The sequence below is a fragment of the Arvicola amphibius genome, chromosome X, assembly GCF_903992535.2.
Source record: "Arvicola amphibius chromosome X, mArvAmp1.2, whole genome shotgun sequence".
Taxonomy (NCBI): domain Eukaryota; kingdom Metazoa; phylum Chordata; class Mammalia; order Rodentia; family Cricetidae; genus Arvicola; species Arvicola amphibius.
Genome location: NC_052065.1, coordinates 101,400,190 through 101,406,610, shown reverse-complemented (window position 1 = coordinate 101,406,610; position 6,421 = coordinate 101,400,190).

Below are 6,421 nucleotides of genomic sequence, written 5' to 3'. Positions count from 1 at the left end.
CAATTACTCTGCCATCCCTCCATTAATCAACACAGTTAGATTTTTCTCCACAGCAGCCCACTCTCTAGTACCAACTTTTGTATTTGTTACTTTTTTCCCTGTTGCCATGATAAAATACCATGGACAGTGGAACTTGCTAGAAGGAAGAGTTTATTTTGACTTACGGTTCCACGGGGGTAAGATTCCATCATGGTGTGGAGGCATGGCAGCAAGAGACAGGAAAGGCAACCGTAACAGGAAGCTGAGAGTTCACATTTTTCACAATAAACATGAAACAGAGAGAACAAACTGGAAGACCAGGGTATATATCTCAAAGCCCAGCCCACCCCTCAGTGACATACTTCTTCCAGCAAGGCTGTACCACCAAAAACTCCCCCAAAAGCACCACCAACTGGGAATCAAGTGTTTAAATACCAGAGCTTACATAAGACATTTCTCTTTCAAACTACCACACAGTACATATAAACCAGTAATACCATGATGGCTCATTAAGAAAATGGATAAAGTCCTTGTCTAAGAATAGACTAGTGTTTCTCATGCTTGCACATCAGCATTACCTGAAGGACTTACTTAAAAAGTAAAAAAGAGAGAGAGAGAGAGATAAGTGGTCAGGTGTGGCAGCACACAACTGCAATCCCAGCACTCACGAGGAGGAAGATTGTGAGTTGAAAGTTCTAGGACAACCTGGTCAACACAGCAAGACCCTGACTCAAACAAACAAAGAACAGATGATCAAATAAGAAGTGGCCTTTGGCCTTTGAACAGGGTTTGCAGATCCTGCATGAGCAATATCCAGTTAAGGTTTAAGGAAGACAAAGCGAGTACAACCTGAAAAACAAAGACATAACAAAGCAAAAATCATGCAAGGTGTTTAACCTCTAAAGTCACTGGGAGAATGGCAAACTAAAAACCTGATACAACCTTGCTATACATCATCTAGAATGGCTGAAATCCTTAAAGACTAAAAATAGAAAACATTGAGAAGGATGAGGAGCAGGGTGGGTCTCACATTGCAGGCAAGAATGTAAATTATGCAGCTACTTTAGAAACTAGTCTGGCATTACATTATGTTATTAGAGTTGAAGACATAAATTGTGGTAGAGATAGATGTGCCACCTAGATTCTCCTTCAAGAAAGTGCATTCTGTTCAGATTTGGAAAGCAAAGTAAAGAGACAGCCTTCAACTAATAACTTCCTGAATCTGCCCCAACTGCAGAGAGATGCTTGGGCCAACGTCTTGCACATCTAAGATGAATAAGCAAGGAGGGATGAAAAGAATCATTTCAGACACACAGAAACGCACCAATGGGCTTTACTTGTTCCAAAGATTGGTTCAAGTTTCATTCTTATATTGCATTTCACCTTGCCTTCCCACACCTTCTTCTGTTTTTCTTTCACAGGTATTGATCTCTAATGAAAATTTTGCACACAATACACCATTTATGAATCTTTGCTTCTTATCATTGATAACCAAATCCACTAGGATAATATACCCTCCAGAATGCCATTCATTATTCCTATGGGCATCAGAAAAAAATGAACTATGCAAGAATATTCTTAACAGCATTGGCTTGAAAAAGACAGCTACAAGACACACTTAATGTCTTTCATCAAGGGAATGAATTGTGATATAGTCACCATACAACACAATATCCTGGACATCAATGAAAATGTACAACATCTACATACATTCACCACCATGACATGATATTAAATAAAATTAACAAAACATGAGTATATACTGCACAACCCCAAACAGGCAAATATATATAAATAATGTATCACATATTCATGTTATAAAATAAATATAAAAACGAGGAAATAATTATCACAAAAGTCAAGATAGTGGCTTATATATGGAGGAGATACTAATTTTTTTTGGTACTGAACATTAAATCTGCAGCCCTGAATATGCTAAAGAAGCCTGTTACCACTAAGCTCAATCTTCAGATTTTTTTAACAGCCAGTATGACACAAACCTTGATAAATGAAAATAAACAAAAATGTCTATACTTCAGAGAATTATGGCTCAGTAGCTGTTCCAGATTTAATCCTGGGTTGGGGGAGGAATGATGAGGAAGAGATGCTTGTTCTAGAGGTATTTTCCCAAGTGCTAACTGTTTGATTTCTTGTTTCTACCAGGTAGAGTTTACATGTGCATTTGCTTTATAATTATTGTTCAGTGTGTTTATCTATTTTATACACATTAAAGGATGGACAAAGCAGAAACGGCATAGGAAAATATAAACAGATATCTTCCAAGCATTTACTCTAAAACGTGTGACCATAAAGTGCTGAGAAAATGGTGAGTAGAGATAAGAAGGAAGAGAGGCCATCATGTGCTCTTTCCTTCTGCTACAATATGATACAAAGCAGACCTTGAAGAGTTCCAAGAAGTTCTATAAAAGATACAAAGAGGCACACTGTTGCTCAGAAAAGGGAGCATTCCTTTCCAGCTGAACAGTAATGGGAGAAGAGCTTCAGAGAGCAAGGCCTTAAGGTGAGCATTGAAGAATTTAGGGTTCCATTGGGTAATAGCAGAGGAGATGGACGATAGATAAAGCTAAATTAATACTGATACTGAAGTAGGGAATGTGTGCTCAAGAAATGAGACAGCATTTCTGCAATTTGTTTTGATGTTTAACACCCTTAGGAAAATTCCAAGTCATTCATCGTTTTCTGTAAGGATTGTTTAACAGATCCCTATGAAAATACTGTGTGTTTTACAGATGCCAATGGAAATGTTACTGTGTGGGGTACTTGTGCTGAGTATACTTCCATAAGAAAGAGAGACTAAATTCTGGACTTTCTACTGCCTGTATCTGGACATCATTTCTTTCCGGAGGCACCGTCCTTCCTGAGAGCAATGATTAGATTATCCACATAAAACTCAGTCAATTCATTATTTGGGGACTCTTTCAGTCATTTTCTACTTAGGCTCAATCAAATTTAGGATTTATCTTCTCCTTCCTTCAGGACAGTCATATTGATTTTGAACTCAAGAGATTATAAAAATAAGACTGAAATATCATTTGGTGGGGGAGGGAATGAGCCCATTTCTTGAATCTGGCTGTAGCTTTCACAGGTCTTCCTGGAGGTGTACAGTTATCCACTAATGCCGCCATCCATTAAGGGAGCCATCTTTCTATTAGAACTCTAAGGGCAGGGTCTCTACTGCTGCCCAACAAAGTTTCATCTCATCCTTCCCACAAGACCTGCACTCCTAATTTCTCTCCTCTTCCTGCTAATGTTCTTACCACTCCTTTGGCTTTTGTTTGTTGGAGCTAGAGAGATAGAAGTGAGAGGTGTAACGTGTATCTTCCAGCAGGAACTCTTCCCAAATCTGTTTCTTAAACCCTGAACTGAGATTTAAAATGAAAACCAAGAATACATTATTCTCTCCCTCTGGGACACCTACATTGGACACGAGGCCAATGTGCCACACTGTGCCACACTGCCTGCATCAATAAGGGTCATGAGGGTGAGGGCAGGTGCACTCAGGCAATCTTCATAGATCATCTTTCTGTATCCATCACAGTGTTGATTAAATATTACTTGACCTTGAAGCATTCACAAACAGAAAGTGCTTTCAAAATCTGATGTTTTGTGATAACAAAACAGAAGGGAGGGCTGAGCTGGAAAAAGAAGAGAATCAGCTAGTGAGGACACAAGGGAGGGAGGAGAGGGAGGAGGATGAATAAGAACACAGTATAACAACACATATGCATGAAAATATCATGTGAAACCTATTATTTTGTATACTAACATAAAAAACTAATAATAAAACATCTGATGTTTATAACTCATAACTAATGTCCCTCAGTGGTGACCTTGGATCGTATATGACCTTATACATTTCACTTTTGTGGGTACTTATCCAGTCACTGGGTTAAATTACTGGCTCAAGTATCTAATGCACCATTACTAAAGAATAAAAATGTAGTAATAATAATGATAATGATGACAAAAGTCTGTCTCTTCCCCTAAACAAATTTGTCTGGAATTATTTAATTCCATGGTTTAAAAAAAAACTTGCTCACTTTGATAATTTTTATTTTGTTTGTACATGAAATTAGAGATCTTTACTTAACTTTGCAGAAGTGGGTGCATTTATTACCAATAAATGAGAAACTAATTTGTAATTTAGTCATAACTGTTTTTTCCTTAGGCTTTCCAAAGCACTCAAGAAAATTTTATATGTAATCTAAGAATGTTGATCAGCTTATGGGTTTGATGAGTATCATCTTGACAAATTGTAGAAGCTTTTTTATCAATTTTGCGCTCTGTATTTCAACATTGCCATCTCTCATATTCTTTGGAAAGATACTGAGTATTTTATAACCATTTTTGTAACTTAACCTGCTATAAAGGTCAAACCAAGATGGCAAGCTAGCAGCGTTCAAGTGATCCCAACTATCTTGTTGAGTCAAACTCCTGTACATGTTCAATTTCAAAGGCATGATGGCTAGAACATGAAGTCTATAAAAAGTAATCTTAAGCAATAACCCTGAAAAAACATATTCAGGGCTGTAGACGAAGCTCAGTGGTAAAACACTGACTTAGCATATGCAAGTCCCAAGGTTCTTCCTTATATAACTGAAGGAAAAAACCTTTCAAAGCCAGGTGTGATGATAAACATCTATAATCCCAGCAGGTGTTGTTGCTGTGAGGTTGAGACAGGAGGGTTAAGATTTTAAGACCTGCCTGCTCTATATAGTGCATTCTAAGGCCGCGTGACCTGTAGAATGAAGGATCCTGTCTCCAAAACAAAAGGCAGCTACTGTCAAGTTTGACAGCCTAAATTCAGTCCCTGAGACATACATGCTGGAAGCAAAGATCTGACTCCTTCAAATTGTCCTCTGTTCACCATACATAACACACACACACACACACACACACACAATACGCACACACACACACACACAATACGCACACACACACACACACACACACACACACACAGAGAGAGAGAGAGAGAGAGAGAGAGAGAGAGAGAGAGAGAGAGAGAGAGAGAATTTTAAAAGTTAAAAGAAAAAAATTTAGCCAACCAATGAACAAAAATGTAACATAAACAGATCCTTGGATCCTAGAAAGACAGGTTGATTGCATATTGCAGCTTCTGAGAGGAGGAGGCAAGTAGGTCTGAGTAATGCCTGACTTTGGGGTTCAATATGTGGGAAAGAAAAGCCAAAGACAAGCCATAGTCCAAAGACAAGAACAATGTATGCAGAAAGTGGAGAACTTAGCCAGGAAAGGAGGAAATACCAAATGTGAGTTGAGGCTTAGTGGAAAAGGAGAGTCTGGAGGGCATTCTGTGCTAAGGGAGGCTAGTTGTTTCTGCTTGCTGCGCCTCTCACCATTTCTCTAGAGTATATGTGACCCAAGGTAATAAATCTTTCTCAATGCAAATTCTACCCAGAAGGAAAATATATGTAAACAAACTAAAAATGCCTAACTAGAAATACATCACAGAAATGTAAAACAAAAATATATAAATAAGAATGAGCTCTTCATGCAGTACTGTAAGGAAAGCAATAACAGTAGTTGGACCTCTGTGTGTGAAAAGCAAGGCTTTTCAACTAGTGGTAATTTAAAAATTAATGAATCATTTATGCCTCAGCTCTGCCTGCCTTCCAGCCTCTGGCTGCTGACTCACCTACGTGCAATCTTTCCTCCTGGCCTCATCTGTGCCAGGCAGGCCTGTTTTTCCCTTCACAGACCCTAAGTGCTCTCTCGCTTGTGGAAGCTCCAGCCAGCATCAAATTAAACATATTAAAATGCATCCCCTCTTACATTAAACATTTATATTTTACTATAAATTTTTGAAAGGGCTTTTGCAATTTTGCTTTTGAAATTGTCTGTGCATAACTAATTTAATTTATGATGGCTGTGATTTCTGCAGAATAATTAAGCAGACTTGGGAAGTAGGGAGATCTGACCTGAAAACAAGTTTCATATATCATGGGCGTCAGGGCTAGGAGCATACCAAGCACAGATTGAATGTGCTGTGGTAGAGCATCAAACCAGCACAAGGAAGCCCCAAACAGGACAAGAACAAAATATAATGAGTTTGGGAAAATAATAGCAATTGATATACTTGATAGAACATACTATATTGTAGCTACTTGATTATAAATTATTTTCTCATGTTTACTGGTTTCATTTAGTATTTTATAGCCTTAAGATGTCAATTTTCTTTTCTCAGTACTTAGGGATGGAACCCTGGGTGTCTCATATGCTAGTCAAGAGCTCTGCCTAGGATCTCAAGCTTTCATTTTGTCTCTGAAAATCCTATGACTCCTACTGGATATTGTGGAATAGATCAACGATACACATTGAGAATTCAGCCACACTGGGATGCTGGTGAGATTTGGAGATTTGTGTTTCCTTAAAGCTAAAAATACATTACCTTGCACTTTGT